The 16100-nt window shown below is 43.8% G+C and overlaps 1 long non-coding RNA gene across 1 annotated transcript; it reads left to right on the top strand.

The window, feature by feature from the left end:
• The first annotated feature begins 5420 nt into the window (after positions 1-5420).
• Positions 5421-14840, top strand: LOC122209209. Its single transcript, XR_006197497.1, has 3 exons — positions 5421-5529; positions 13302-13345; positions 13856-14840. It is a non-coding gene; the product is annotated as an uncharacterized LOC122209209 (long non-coding RNA).
• The last annotated feature ends 1260 nt before the right edge of the window (positions 14841-16100 follow it).

The raw sequence follows: 16100 nt of genomic DNA on the forward strand, positions 1-16100 counted from the left end.
GCGCTGTGCTGGGTGTGGGGTCAGAGAGGCCGGTGGGGCCCAGTCCCAGCCCTTAAGGACCGCTCAGTCAACTGAGGTGCTTAACCTGATCCAAGATAAATCGGGGGAACGAATTGGATAAAGGTGTTTTGGCTTTGTTTGTTTTGTTTTGGTTTGGTTTTTTTATTATTTTTGAGAGAGAAGGGTGATCTCAAGCGGGGCTCTGCGCTGACAGTAGCAAGCCCAATGTGGAGCTTGAACTCACCTGAGCCGAACTCCCATGCTCAACTGACTGAGCCATTCAGGTGCCCCTTTTCCTTCCCTCTTAAAGCCCCCCATCTCACAGAAGTCATTAGTATTGCATTGCCTTCATAGCACTTTTTTATGTGGTAGGCGAATTTTACAATTGTTTTTATTACTTAGCTCTCAGTTGCTGTGGGAGAGATGGGTCACAAGAATTAGGCTTGTTTTGCAGAATGTGGGCAAGAGTTCAGGGGTGAAGAGCTTTCCCATGAGGTGCTCGGCTTTAACTGACAGAATGAGAATCAGATTCCCATCTCCAAAGCTCCTCTCGTGCTCCTTGACTCATGCAGGTTACGCATGAGAAATTGACGGGAAAGTCCTTAGCAGGTCCTATACACTGGCAAGAAACTTAGTATTATTTCACTGTGTAGGTAGTGCAAGAAATGAGCGTAAGTCTAGGCCCATGGTAGTGACTCAACAAACACCCACCGTTTTTGTTAGAGGAGATGCTATGTGCTCAAGAAATTTTGGTTCAATGAACTCCTTTTTTTTTTTAAGTCTTTTTTTTTTTTTTTTTTTTTTTTTTTTTTTTTTATTGAGAGACCACAAGCAGGGGAGTGATAGAGAGAGAGAGAGTCCCAAGCAGGCCTCCCACCCAGAGCCTGGGTGTCTCAGTCGGTTAAGAGTCTGACTCTTGGTTTCTGCTCAGGTCATGATCTCACAGTTCGTGAATTCGAGCCCTGAGTAGGGACCTGCACTGACAATGTGGAGCTTCCTTTGGATTCTCTCTCTCTCTCCTCTCTCAGTGCCCCTCCCCCACTCATGAGCGCGTGCGCGTGTGCTTGCGTGCGCGCGCGCGCTCTCTCTCTCAAAAATAAACTTGAAAAAAAAAGGAAGAAGGTTCTGCCATGAGAGTGGTACAGTACAGCACTAAGTTGTGTATGCACTGGAACTCATATGGGAGTTTGTTGGAAGGGCCAGGTCTTAGGTTAGACGTTGAAGTTAAGTCTAAATTAGACACAGACAGGTCCTGTTGACTCCCTTCAGTCTGCAAACACCATTTCCCCCCCCTCCCATCCCTAAGGACCTTTGGTTTTCCCATGGCTTTCATTTTCTGATTTGTCATCTTCATTTTCTTCTGGCTGACACCTGACTTGGGCAATGGAGAGGGGAAGGACATAGGGAGTCATGGTGTTATGAGAACTTCTGGCTTCGGGCTTAGCTGAGGAGCTTCTGTGCTATTCTGTTCTATTTTGTTCCATTCTGCAAGAGTTACTGACCACCTTTTTTTTTTTTTTTTTTTTTTTTTTAAGTTTATTTATTTTGAGAGAGAGAGAACATGAGCAGGGGAGGGCCAGAGAGAGACTGGGGGACAGGAGGTCTGAAGCAGGCTCTGTGCTGACAGCCGAGAGCCTGATACTGGGCTCGAGTTCACAAACTGTGAGATCATGACCTGAGTCGAAGTCAGGTGCTCAACTGACTGAGCCACCAAGGTGCCCCACTGAGCACCTTCTTTGTCTAAGACATCCTTTTAAACACTTAGGAAGATCTGGAGAAAGTTGTGTTGACATATTTGGCTTTATTTTCTCATCATGGAAATGAGATGATTGGGTTTAGTGCATTCATTTACCACATATTTATTGGCCTGCAGTTTATAAAGCACTTTGCTGTGTCTCAGGGGTGCCATGATGATTTGGAAAAGGTCCTTGCTATTTATTTGTCTGTTTGTTTGTTTAGAGAGTGTGGGGGAGGGGCAGAGACAGAGGGAGAGAGAATCCCAAGCAGGTATTTGATATCAGGGATTCAGCCTGAGATCACAGCCTGAGTCAAAATCAAGAGTCTGACACTCAACTGACTGAGCCACCCAGGTGCCCCAAGGTCCTTGCCCTTTTTTTTTTTTTTTTTAATGTTTACTCATTTTTGGCAAAGAGTGCAAGCAGGGGTGGGGCAGAGAGACAGGGAGACACAGAATCCAAAGCAGGCTCCAGGCTCTGAGCTGTTAGCACAGAGCCCGATGCAGCACTTGAACTCACGAACCATGAATTCATAACTTGGGCCAAAGTAGGACACTTAACTGACTGAGCCACCCCAGGCTCCTTGCTTTTAAACAAGACACACAGTCCGGTAAGAGAGGTGCAATAGAATATATATTGGGCAAGATGTGATGTCCCTTAGAATGCTGTGATTATTTGGGGTCCTATTCCCCAGAGTATTATGACTATTCTGTTAGAAAAAGGTCCTGTAGCCAACTAAGTGTGGTAAAGTCCAAGTGCAACAAAATTAAATGGGTATTTTTATCATGGGACTCTCTGAGCCTTTAGTAACCTAATGCACACTGTGACCTCCCAAGAGGTTTGTTTCTCAAAGTTATTTGATCAGAGAGTCCCCACCCTCCTCCTTTTTTTTTTTTTTCTTAATCCCCCTAAGACATTCCTTAGGCTTAGAGTTCCAGTGTGCTTTGGGAAAAGCTGCTGTGAGCCATGGATCCAGTCTGTAGCATCTGAGCATAGGAGGGGTACTCAGGCATGCACTGTAATCACAGAAACAGGGTTGGAAGTTCTACAAATGCAAGGTGTGCTCACACACTAGGTGATTTCAGACACAAGGACATGTGACTAGGGTTGAGGGTGTGAAATCAGAACAGGAGGGCTGAGCTTGTGAAGGAGTTGTATAAGCAGAGGGGCTGGAAGATTGTCAAGAGTCATCAGGAACAGGGGTTGAGTGTCCGACTCTTGATCTCAGCTCAGGTCATGATCTCACAGGTGGTGAATTTGAGCCCTAAGTCAGCACGGAGCCTGCTTAAGATTCTCTCTCTGTCCCTTCCCTGCTCATGTGCCTTTCTCTCTCTCTCTCTCTCTCAAAAAAAAAAAAAAAAAAAAAAAAGAAAGAAAAAGAAAAAAGAGAGAGCCACTGGGAAGCAGAGATGCAGATTCCCTCCTCTGAGCCAACCCCTCGCCACCTGCACTGCAGTTTTTCCAGCATTTCATCTCTCCTTCCTCTTCTGCTAATTCCATCTGGAGTCATTTTAGACCAGATATGCTCCAAACTGGATTTACTGGTTCACTTTACTGATCAAACACTTGTCAGGACCTTCTGATCACAAGTAAGCTTACAAATTAAATTGAGCATTCAACCCTCCTTCCCCCTCTACAGTGTTCTCCTGAAAGTCTGGTTTTATTCTGGGTTTTTCTGCCTGGTGTCAGTTCTGTGAATAACTAGTGCAAAACTACATTCCCAGGGGGATTCCTGGCCCAAGGGAGTCAGGGAATTGGGGCCAAGAGTGAGGATAGTTTTAGGGCTCATCTGCCATTAGAAGAACTGTGCTCTAGATTCGTGGTGACCTCTTCAGGTACGTCTTCCCCACATAACACCCCCTCCTTCTTCTGAATTAACAGACTGACTTCATAAATGTCATTGCATTCTAGAAGGCCCATTCCTCAGGTCAATGTAAAGCCTTTCAACCCAGTCACTTCCTTGTTTGGGCTGGAGATGCCATATTCCTGTAACAGGATATCCTGTGGGGCAGTTAAGACTCCACTTCTTTTGGGGTTAATTGTCTACTCTGAGTAAGGAATTCTGTCCTATGTGGGTCCATGTTCTTCAAGTACCAGAGGAGAGAACAGACTTCTCCATATATGGAAATTCTTACCCACCACACTCATCTATTGGAAGAGTAGGAGGTGATTCAGGGTTTAGGAGAAGCAGGATTTGAATTCTAGTTTCCAGGAACAAAGTCATGCCCCTCCCCCCCTCGTCCTGCCCCCTCCATTCCTTTGCCCCTCATTCTGGAAACAGAGGAGAGAATGTCTCAGTGCTGTTTCCCTTAGGTCTTAGGACCACCTCCCTGCAGTGGGGCTCCGGGTGTGTGAGAGGAAGGCCAGCTGCCTGTGGGGCCTGACTCTGGTGAGAACATCATTATTGATGGAGCAAATGGCATTTCTGCTCGCAGACCTGGGGCTTGCAGCTGTGTGGAGTTGTACAGTGACAGGATATGTTGCTGGAAGTACTGGCCACTTTGATTTGGCATGTGGACAGCTCCTTTTCCAGGGGAGCTCTTCTCACAGTGGGATTTAGAGATGGACTCTGCCTGATGGAAAATTCCATTAACAAAATTAAGTTTATTTATTTTTTAAAGCAAGAGAGACAGAGCATGAGTAGAGAAGGGGCAGAGAGACAGAGGGAGACACAGAATCCAAAGTGGACTCCAGGCTCTGAGCTGTCAGCACAGAGCCCGATGTGGAGCTCAAACTCACAGACTATGAGATCATGACCTGAGCTAAAGTTGGCGGCTTAACCGACTGAACCACCAGGCACCCCCAGGAAAATTCTATTTTTATATAAAAACAGAGAGAGAGAGAGACAGACAGACAGACAGATTTCCTCCCACTTGAGGCATAGCCAGAATTGGGTAGAAAGGCAATTGAGGAGTGTTGTCTGATTGCTAGGGTTAGAGCAATGAGCCACAGGGACTTTTCTACACGCTTGAGTAAGAATAGTTTTAGCTAAAAAACAAAATTATGGTTGGCTTTAAGCAGATAAAATGTTGCCATATATGCAGCATTTGCATGGCATCCATAGTCTGGGATCAATACCCAGCATTGCAGGATGGCATGTGGTTGATGGACTATCAGCATTGGAAGGAGTCTTAGAGATTATTCGTTTGGTCCACCTCATTTTGCCACAGGATGGTAGGCGGTAGAAGCCTGGGGAGCCCAGCTAACTCACCCTGCCATCGGGCACCGGGCTGATTGGGTGGGATTAGAACCCAGATCTTTTGGCTCTCAGATCGTTCCTCCTTCCAGTACACTCTGCAGGCAGAGGCGGAGAAGGACATGCCCATGTTGCAGGTAAGGAAATTGGGACTCTGGGTACCAGAGTTGCCCACACTTACTGATCCGATTGGTGACCCTGAGAACCAGTACCCAGTTATTTCAGACCTCTTTGTACCACGTTACATGGGCTCAGATGCCTGAATTTGTTGTTTTTAGATTTTTTTTTCCTTTTTTTTTTTTTTTTCTCTCTTTCTTTTTTTGGTGTCTACTTACTCTGCTTTTGGTCATTTGAATGTTACTTGAATGTGAGCTGCTGCCTTCTGATTCTGCTCTGCTGTCTGTATCTTTTTCTTTCCTGAAAAGGATACTGGCTTGTCCACAGTGCAGAACTGAATAGTGGAGACTTTTATTTCCATTTCTCCCAGGGTGGAAATTACGGATGGGCCTTGGAAAGGAATGAGGATGGCTTCCCATCTTAGCTCCTACCACTATCCTGGAAGCTGCCAGAATTCTGGAGTGTGTTTCCCATCGAAAGGTGAGCCTCTGAATGGATTTTATACACACACACACCAATACACACATTCATAGACACACAGACACACAGATACGCATACACGCCAGCTCACAGACATACATACAGACACACGCATACTCATAGACACATACACTCAGACATGCACACAGATACATACACAGGGAGACACATATACACAGCACACACATAGACACAAAGACACAGACACACAGACATATACTCTTAGACACATGCACAGACATACATACAGACACAGATACAGGCACACACACACACACACAGATACGCATACACTTATACATGTACACAGACATACATACAGTAGACGCACACAGACACAGACATACATACAGTAGACACACACAGACACACACTTCTTTGCCTTCTTTGATATCAGGACAGCTTTCGAGAGAGACTTAGAGGGCACCACCCTCTCTCACAGCCGCCAGATGTTACATGGCCTTGGGTAGTTTTTTGTACTCAGTACAATTTTGCCACTGTTTTCCATGATATTCACAGTGAATTCCAAAAGCCTCCCCATGTACAGTGAGGGTGTATGTGACCTGAGTACTATTCCATTGCTTTCGGGGGGATGTGAAATTTTGTACACACAGAGAACTTTTAACTGGAGGCCCCAATGTGATTCAATCCTCTCCAATTTTGGGGTACACTTGTCTCCTGGAGACACACACAGACTCTGGTACAACATCAGAAATGTGGGGCAGGCTGATGCTCCCCTATCAAATCTTATACAGAGCAGCCCTCCCCATTAACAAAACCTGGTACTCTTTCCTCAGAAATGTACTGGGAGCCTCACTGCTTACATTGGACTCACAGTGGAATAATTGGGCCACTTCATTAAGACCTAATTGATGCTAGGCCTCATCAGGGACTAAGGACTATAGGGCTGAGACACAGGAGATTGTAGTTTTAGAACTACACAGTGGATCCCAGTGTGAAACCAATGCTGAGAACGACTTTTCTAAACATGCGTTGTCAAACTTTCATGTATATACGAATCACTTGAGGTTCCCTTTATTTTATTTTATTTTATTTTTTTTAACGTTTATTTATTTTTGAGACAGAAAGAGACAGAGCATGAATGGGGGAGGGGCAGAGAGAGAGGGAGACACAGAATCGGAAGCAGGCTCCAGGCTCTGAGCCATCAGCCCAGAGCCCGACGTGGGGCTCACACTCACAGACCGCGAGATCGTGACCTGAGTTGAAGTTGGACGCTTAACCGACTGAGCCACCCAGGCGCCCCTTGAGGTTCCCTTTAAAAACAGATTCTGGGTCCCCATAGTCAGACATCATTACTCTTTAGATCTGGATGAAGCCGATTAATTTGTGTTTTTAACAAGCATTGAGGTTACTGTTCCCAAGCTTCATCTCCAGTAGCACTAAGCTAGAGAAAGCAGAAGACCACACCTGAGTCCCTTACACCCAACTGTCCTATCTCAACACAAACACTGCTATTCCCAGTGTGAAAACTACTAACAGCTTCTGGGAAGATGTCATTCTCTGCAAATCCCCTGCAAATTGGAAAGGGACTAAATAAGGCAGTGGTGTCTGAGCGAGGCTGTTTGGCGTAAATAAGATGTACTCATTCATCAAAGGGATGTTTATTGAGTATCTACTACATGCCCCAGGTGTATGAGGACACACTGTGTCCAGAACACTGTGCTGGGAATCTTACATACAAGATGTGAGTTAATCTTTCTAAAGTCGGGGGAATCAGGTGGTATGTGTTCATTTTTCCAGGAGGATTGGTTTCTGTGTATGCCTTCCCGGGAGTAGAGAGTCCTTCTCTTCTTTCTCATTATCAGTAATTTTAAAAATAATGTTGGATGTGAGGGCACAAATATAGAAAGCAGACTGGGGGACAGAATGGAAGGGTAGATTAGGGGCTCTGAGGGAAACCTGATGTATTTATGTATTTGCATTTATGTATTTGGTTTATTTTAATGTGTGAAAAATCAATGGACACCCCAGGAATGGAAGATGGTTTGCAGACGTGTTACCTTGGAGGTACTGTTTGAACCAGAAAGGTGAAAGTGACTTCCCAAATTGTAAATCCTTTGCTCTCCTTTATCTGAGTCTGAGTGTCAGCAAAGTATGAATGCCAACTTGGGTCATCCAGGAGGTGGAGCTGCCAGGAACTCTGTTCTCCGAGCTGTTCTGAGAAGGGAGGATCAGGGACTGGCAGTGGAGCCGTGGAGGGCAATTTGTGGTCTAAGAGGTCATCTGCGACAAAATCTGAACAGATAATTCTCTGTTAGGCTCTGCAGGCCCCATTTAGGCAAAGGGACTATTCCTGATGCAAATTCTGGGATAGCTGAGCTCTGTGCCCAGAATGTTAGCCCCGAAGTATGAAACAGGAACTGGGGCTGGGGGCAGGAGCATCAGAAGGTCTGCTGGAGGTGGGATTGATGGGCGCCTTATGTGTTCATATTACACAGGGTGATCCTGGATGGCCAGTCGCTGCTCGCGGTCTGCTCCGTGGTCCCCTGCGTTGTGGGAAGTGCCGGATTCAGTTCCTTGGGTGGCGGTGGCGATGGAGGGATGGGTCACCTGTGTTCTGTTTGTGCGCATGTGTGATGTTTTGGCAGAAAGAAAAGGAGAAACATGAGAGGGCATCAAAACCTCTGGGTGCAATAACAACATGGGTCAGAGGGAGGATTGATCTGTCCATGGACTGTGCCCCCAGGTTGCCTGAACTATGAACTCAGGTGTGTGGGCTTGGTTGAGCTGGAATTTAATGCTGACGCTCTGGAGACCTGGGCTGATGAAGGGAGGAGCACACTACTGCAGGTTTTGGCCCCAAGAAGCGTCGTGTGTGCCGGAAGTCCTCTGTGCGCATGTGCAGCACTTCTCTGGAAACTGAATCTGCACAGGCACTAAGCGGAGCTATTACCAAGAGTGAAGTCTGGGCAAGTGAAGGTGTTTCATTGGTGTCTTAAGCACGCATGTGCAAAAGTGGGCCAAGACGGGCAGGAAAAGATGTCACAGTGACTCTTAAGCCCACAATATGAGCAAGGTATTCAGGGCATGTAAAAAAAGTGGTCAAAATGGAAGGTGATGCTGTGTGGTGTTCAATGACGATCTGATGTATGTTCAGATTTTCAAGAGTTCACTGGACCAGTTGTCTATTCAGACATTTGGGCATTCTCCACCTGTAGAAGGTAGTGATAAGGTTTTTAAAGAGGATGTGGAAGCAAAGCAAGGAAATTGTTTGATTGGATATACCTTAAACAGTTGCCTTATTTTTGAAGACCTAGTTGACTGTAATTTTTTTCAGTTCATTTTCTTCCGTCCAGTACAGTGACCGTGAATTATGTTGTGGTTTCTTTACAGAGACTGTCAAGGTATTAGAGCCACCTCAGGCTATAGCTTCCATAGAGAAGTTATTTAACATCTGAGTTCTTTAACAGTGAAACCATAGTTGGTAATATATTACAGGTTTGTTTGTTTGTTTTTTAATCCACTAACATGGCAATTTAGAAATTGTCCACTCATGGTAAGAACGCACAGTCATGATGGTGCAACAATCTCTTATCTCAGAACCACCCAGTTAAGTCATATGTGTACAAATCAAAGATGCACATTTCATGATGTGTGTGAGAGCAGGAGACAGATACATTCAATTATGTAAATGTATAAATACGAGTGTTCCAATGAGGAGGTTTAATTAACAGTTATCTTGGGATATGAAGCAGATCCATTTCTACTGGTGTGAAAATATCACCTTCGTATATTATTGGTTAAGGAAAGTAATTTGATTGGCAGTAAGTTTGATATGACAATATTTATGTAAACATTGAACCCAGGAGAAAATATTTTACTGCTGGTGTATGTTATACAATTTCAAATGCAATTGCACATACACCCTGAGTTTGCACAAGAGGGAGGATCCACCTCAACTTGATAAACTGTTATGTCTGCAGATCAAACTTTTCTCGAATGGTGGTAACGTTTTTTTTTTTTTCTCTTTTTACTTTATTTAAGTATTTTACTTAAAGTATAGTTTGCTTTATTTTATAAGTTTACACTATATAATTTTCATTTTACAATTAATGATATGCCTACATTTAGTTGGTAAAATCAAGTTTCATGAGGCAATGAATTTTCTCGGGAACCTCTAGATCAGGTCACTTTCACGACCATACAAATTGTGGGCATAACCCATTTTCTTCTCGTGGTTTCCACGTGGTCTCCTCCATGGTCACACTTTGTGCATGGTATCCCCACAGTAGAGAGAAAATAATGAGTCTCACTGTTCACTCAAAATTCCACCCGTTTTCCTTTACCGTCTATATAATTGAAAGGATTACTGGGTATTTTATAGAAGTAAGGTTATTACCTCATGGACTGAAATTCGAAACTGTTGACAATTGTGAATAAAGTCCAAATGAAAATATTAATGAGTAGGAGAATGAATTAAGGACCTCCAAATGTACACATGACATTTTCATTACCCCAACCTTCATTTTCCTCCTCACCCCTCGCTATCACCATTGTTACCTCAATCTCTGCACCCCTAGGGCCTTTAGATTTCCATGAAACCTAACTCTTTCCCCACAAATGACCCTCCTAGTTCTCTTCATTGCTCACCTAAGTTCATCAGGTGCATTTTAGACCACCATACCAATAAACTCTGTTTTATCTGATCCCAGAACCCTCAGCCCAATCTTCTTTCTCTGCCATGGCCCTCAACTCCTCCATCCTCCATTTTTTCCTCCTCCTCCATTGCCATTTATATTGTCTCTCCGGCCCCCATTTCAATGACTTCAGCCCATCTATGCTGTCTTTTATGTCTGCCACCCTCAATGTCCCAGCTCTCACTTATCATGAGTCCTTAGTTTCCTCGTGATCTTCAACCCATGACTCCTAACCCTACACTCCCTGATTTTTTCTCATGGGCCTTTAGACTTCTGGTACCCACTTTTCTCCCAGCTCTGATGATCTGCCTCCACCCACATTAACTCACTGTACCCATTATGTTCCTCAGGCATCGTCTTTTCTTCCTACCCTTTATTTCTGGTTAGAGCACTGAATACTCTCTAAGGACTCCATTCACCAGTAACTATCTCCCTTCCGTCCCTATGTTCTATAACCCTTCATAAGCAGTAAGGTTTGTATGCCTTTTACTCTTCCTTGCCTCCTAACTCCCTTTTGCCAATCATTTCCTCATCCATTACCCCCTTCCTTCCCATGATTTCCTTTACCCTCTTACTTCCTCAATACACATATCCCTCATCTCTTTAATGTCCTTGCATACACTCCACCCCCAACCTCAAAACCTGTAGTGTACTTTAACCTCTCAGTGACACTTAACTACCTAGTGCCTATTGTGGCTTACATAGTGTGCCTCAAATAAATATGCTCAAGTCCTAACCCTGTAATTGTAACCTTACTGGGCAGTAAGATCTTTGCAGATGTAATCAAGTTAAAATAAGGTCATCCTGGATTTGGGTCAATTCTAACTCATTGACTGATATCCTTATAAGAGGAAAATTTAGACACACACAGAACGGTGTGTGATGATGAAGGCAGAGACTCAGTGATGCATCCACAAGCCAGGCCAGGCTAAGGATAGCTGACAGTCCTCAGAAGTTAGAAAGAGGAAAGACTCAATTCTTGAAGTAAAGTGTGGCTCTGCCAACAGCTCAACTTCAGACTTCTAAGGACCTCCGGAACTTTGAGACAGTAATTTCTCAGTGTGTTTAGACACTCAGGTGTGGAATGTATGACTGCAGCCCTAGGAAACTAACACAGATCCCGTCCTGTCTTCCCCTGTGGCTCTGTGACCTCAAGCATCCAGGCTCTCTGCAGCTCCATTTGTCCCTGTGCCCTCTTTCTTACTCAACTATATCACTCCACGTCTTCATGCCACACATCTTGCCCTAAAGTGGCAATGCCCCTTACTCTTGAGTTACACACATTGTATCATTCTTGATTATACTATTAAATGTGTCCATCCTACCATAATTCTGACTTTGTATCTTTTGTGGAAGAGATGGTATATATTCTCATACAGTTAGTCACAATATTTATAAGATTATGTTTAACTGTTTTTAAAAAGTCATTTGCATTATTCCAACTTAAATCCGTTTATATAAAAGTTTTACCCAAATAAACCCGTATGACTCATTAGACACTCCATTCTAGAGAATATAGTAATTGCCTGTATTTTCCAGAGGTTCTTTTTCCCACTCACCTGTGTGTGTCTCCACACTGCCTTCTGATTCTCAAGCTTCAATATCAGCTCTTCCCTGGGTCTCCAGCCTACTCGCCTTCTTTATAGACTTAACACTTGCCAGGACTCACAATAGAGTTAGCCAACTCATTAAAGAAATATTCCTGTCTATCTATGGAAAGAGAGGGAAAGAGAGGGAGGGAGGGAGAGAGAGAGAGAGGTATCTATTTCTATATATAATAAACCTTTATCTATTTCTAGATCTTTAGATATAAAAAAAAACACAAAAATAGATGTATAGATATCCATTCCATTGATTCTCTTTGGAGACACCTCATACAGATTTTACTATCTGTACATTTTCTTCATTCATCATCAAACTGTTGAACTTATTTCACACTGATAATTATGTCTTATTTGACAAAACTTATGTGCTTCTTTTCAAGATTGTTTTTTGTATTATCACACAAAATAAAACGGAGGAGAAAGTTAAATCCTAACTTCCATTGGAAGCTTACCTGTTTGTATGTGTGAATGTAATTAAAACTTGAATTTATGCAGTCTTTGATACTTGTTAGTAATACTAGGCCTTCTTATGTAGGAATTTCTTATTTTGTTCTTTTTTTAAATTTTTTAAATGTTTTTATTTATTTTTGAGACAGAGAGAGACAGAGCATGAGCAGGGGAGGGGCAGAGAGAAAGGGAGACACAGAATCTGAAGCAGGCTCCAGGCTCTGAGCTGTCAGCACAGAGCCCAATGTGGGGCTCAAACTCATGGACTGTGAGATCATGACCTGAGCTGAAGTCAGACACTTAACCAACTGAGCCACCCAGGTGCCCCTTGGGTTCTTTTTAAACAACTTTTTTTGGATATAATATACATGCTGCATATTTATTTCACCCATTTAATGCATAAAATTGATAGGTTTTTAACCAATTCATATGTAGGTAGAAGCAAACCATTATCCATCATAGAATATTTCATCACCTCATAAAGAAACCTCCATACTCTTTATCTATCCCTACCCTCATCCTCTTATCCTCATGCCTAAGATTCTACTAATCTGCTTATTTAACTTGTTTCCAGTTTTACGGAGATACTGGCATATGACATTATAGTAGTTGGAGGTGTACATCTTAATGATTTGATAAATGTATACATTGCAAAACATTTACCACAGTGAGTTTGGTTACACCCACCACCTCACAGTTACCAAGGTTTCATGTGTGACAAGAAATTTTAAGAGCTGCTCTCTTGGGGGCGCCTGGGTGGCTCGGTCACTTAAGTGTCTGACTTCGACTCAGGTCATGATTACTTACTGCTCCTCCATCATCTGGGTTATGAGAGATTCGCTGACATGCTGTTTTAATGGGACCGATGATTCTCACAGAGTCTTAGAACTGATAGATGGCATTCAGGCATAATTGAACAAAGTCAGGGTCTCTCCTGGATTGTTTGGTTGGTTTGGGAACTGGGGACATTATCTTAAGATGCCATCTTGTTGGTCAGTATAATCTTTACTTTGTGTTTTTCTCTTTGTGTCTGCCAATGTTTATGCCACCTCATGCCTGCCAGCCTTCCTGTAGAACCATACCGTGGGCCACTCAACCGACCCTTGGGTAAGCTCTAACTGCTGTACCCCCACACCGTCCCTTATCAGCTTGAAGAAGCCAGTAAGGTCATCATCCCTGTTCCCTAATGGCAGGTAGGGGCCCTATTCCAGGGGGAGGAATAAATAGGGAAAAGGTTAGCATTAGGTAGGGAGAGATAAGAGACCTTCAGGAAGGCAGACTGCAGATGCAAATGGGAAGCTGAAGAAGCAGACAGATTTCTCCCCTTATGAAATCGTTATGGGCTCCTTCGCCCTCCCTGCTCCCCATTATCAAGGGCATAAGTGGGGATCTAAATGAGGTAGGAAATATAACCTTAAAGCAACAGATGCACGTCTTTGGCTTTACCCTAACCACCTTACACCACTGGGTTAGGGAGCAATTACTTGTGAATTCTGGCCACAGACGCTCACCCCTTTAAACCAGGAGATGCTTTCTGGGTGAAGGATTGGAATGTCCAAACCCTAAAACCCCTCTGGAGGGGCCTGTTCACTGTCATATTGTCCATGCCTCCTGCAGTAAAGGTGGCCGACGTGGGTCCCTAGATTCACCACAGCAGAGTGAAGCCAGCATCTCAAAACTGGGAGTTCATTCCTGGTCTTTCAAGGCTGTGCAAGCTGACTGTACAGAAGAAGCAATCTGCAACTCCAGAGGCTCTGGGAGACTGCAGCCCTGCTTTAGTTACTCTGGAAGCTGACGAATCCACGCATGGCAAAAGCCTGAGGAGTTGATGGTCCGGTGGAACAAATAGACTGTCTGTATTTTCTGTATCTGTTCCTTATTGTGATGCGCTGTCACCCTGTGTCTCTCGCCGTTATTGTGATCCTTGCTCTACTTTTCACCATAGGATTGGCAGAGGCCACCCTGGCCAGCTGGAAGTGTGGTGAGAGGTTTCTGACACCTTCCCTTTGTGGATAGGATGCTTCGTTGGTACCAACACGAAGAATCTAGCCACCCTGGCCCTGGGAGGCTAGAGAATTAGTTCCCTGCAAACCTTACAGTGGAGCAGAATACCCCAGTCCTATTACTGGGGTTTGGCTCCACAAAAGCTCAATTATTGGGAAAAACTGTCTTGCCCAGTGGGGGAGAAAGTCTGCCATCTCTGTTAGAAACTTAACGTGCCTTGAGCAAAGATTTTATAATTCAACCACCTGGGAAACCCAATGGTGGGGGTCCCCAGAGCATCTTGAGCCAGATCCCCACCCCCTGCCTATCTTCTCTCATCTCCGAGAGGCCTGGGACAATGTCCACACAGCTATCAAATGGCAGGCCACAGGTGGACTATACTATATATGTGGAAAGACAGCCTGTCCACTACTTCCTTCAGGCTGATCAGGGTCATGTGTGCTGGGAACTATTCATCCATCTTTCTTCCTGCTCTCACTTGCCAGAGGGGAACATTTGGGAGTCTAAGTGTATGGGGACAGGGAGACTCAAAGGAAATGACAGGCCCTATAGCAGTGCTAGGAATTTACCCAAGGGATACAAGAGTGCTGATGCATAGAGGCACATGTACCCCAATGTTTATGGCAGCACTTTCAACAACAGCCAAATTACGGAAAGAGCCTAAATGTCCATCAACTGACGAATGGATAAAGAAGATGTGGTTTATATATGCAATGGAATACTACTTGACAATGAGAAAGAATAAAATCTGGCCATTTGCAGCAACATGGATGGAACTGGAAGGTATTATACTAAGTGAAATAAGTCAGTCAGAGAAAGACAGATATCCTATGTTTTCACTCATAGGTGAACCTTGAGAAACTTAGCAGAAGATCATTGGGGACGAGAAGAGGGAAAAAAAGTTACAGAGAGGGAGGGAGGCAAACCATAAAAGACTCTTGGATACTGAGAACAAACTGAGGGTTGATGGGCGGTGGGGGAGAGGGGAAAGTGGGTGATGGGCATTAAAGAGGGCACTTGTTGGGATGAGCACCGGGTATTGTATAGAAACCAATTTGTCAATAAATTGTATTTAAAAAAAGAGAAAAACAAGAAAAAAGTAACAAAAGCACAATGATAAGTGTACTTGGAAGAGGCACAAGAGCCAAGTGAAAGAGCCCCCCAATGGCCCAAACTAGAACAATTTGAATAAAATATTAAATAATATAGTATATTGTATTATAACTGAAAGTATAAAATATATACCATGAACTGATACTGATATAAATAACTGAATAAATTTTCTTTTTTTTTTAAATTTTTTTTTAACCTTTATTTATTTTTGAGACAGAGAGAGACAGAGCATGAACGGGGGAGGGTCAGAGAGAGGGAGACACAGAATCTGAAACAGGCTCCAGGCTCTGAGCTGTCAGCACAGAGCCTGACGCGGGGCTCGAACTCACGGACTGCGAGATCACAACCTGAGCCGAAGTCGGACGCTAACCAACTGAGCCACCCAGGTGCCCCCTGAATAAGTTTTAAAATGGGAGAGCATAGAAAAATCTCTTGTGCAGAATTCCAAATAATTTACATAGACACCCCCCTCTCAGGAAGGTGGAGAATAACTCTTCAGTTTGTAACTATGGACTAAATATACTGACTTCCTTAAAAAGAGTACAGTATGGAAATGGGGAAAAGAGTAACTTTGCAGTGGAGAAAGCTGAAAAACACCTACAGCCAGATGATCAAGGTTAAAACCAACAGTGGGAAGTCATGTTCATAGCATATACCTCTCATATGATGTGATGAAAATGACACTTTAACTCTGTGGTTTTTCCTAAACCTCAAGCCCACAACTCCAGTTTAATCATGAGAAAAA

Source organism: Panthera leo, chromosome E2 (genome assembly GCF_018350215.1).
Source record: "Panthera leo isolate Ple1 chromosome E2, P.leo_Ple1_pat1.1, whole genome shotgun sequence".
Classification (NCBI taxonomy): Eukaryota; Metazoa; Chordata; class Mammalia; order Carnivora; family Felidae; genus Panthera; species Panthera leo.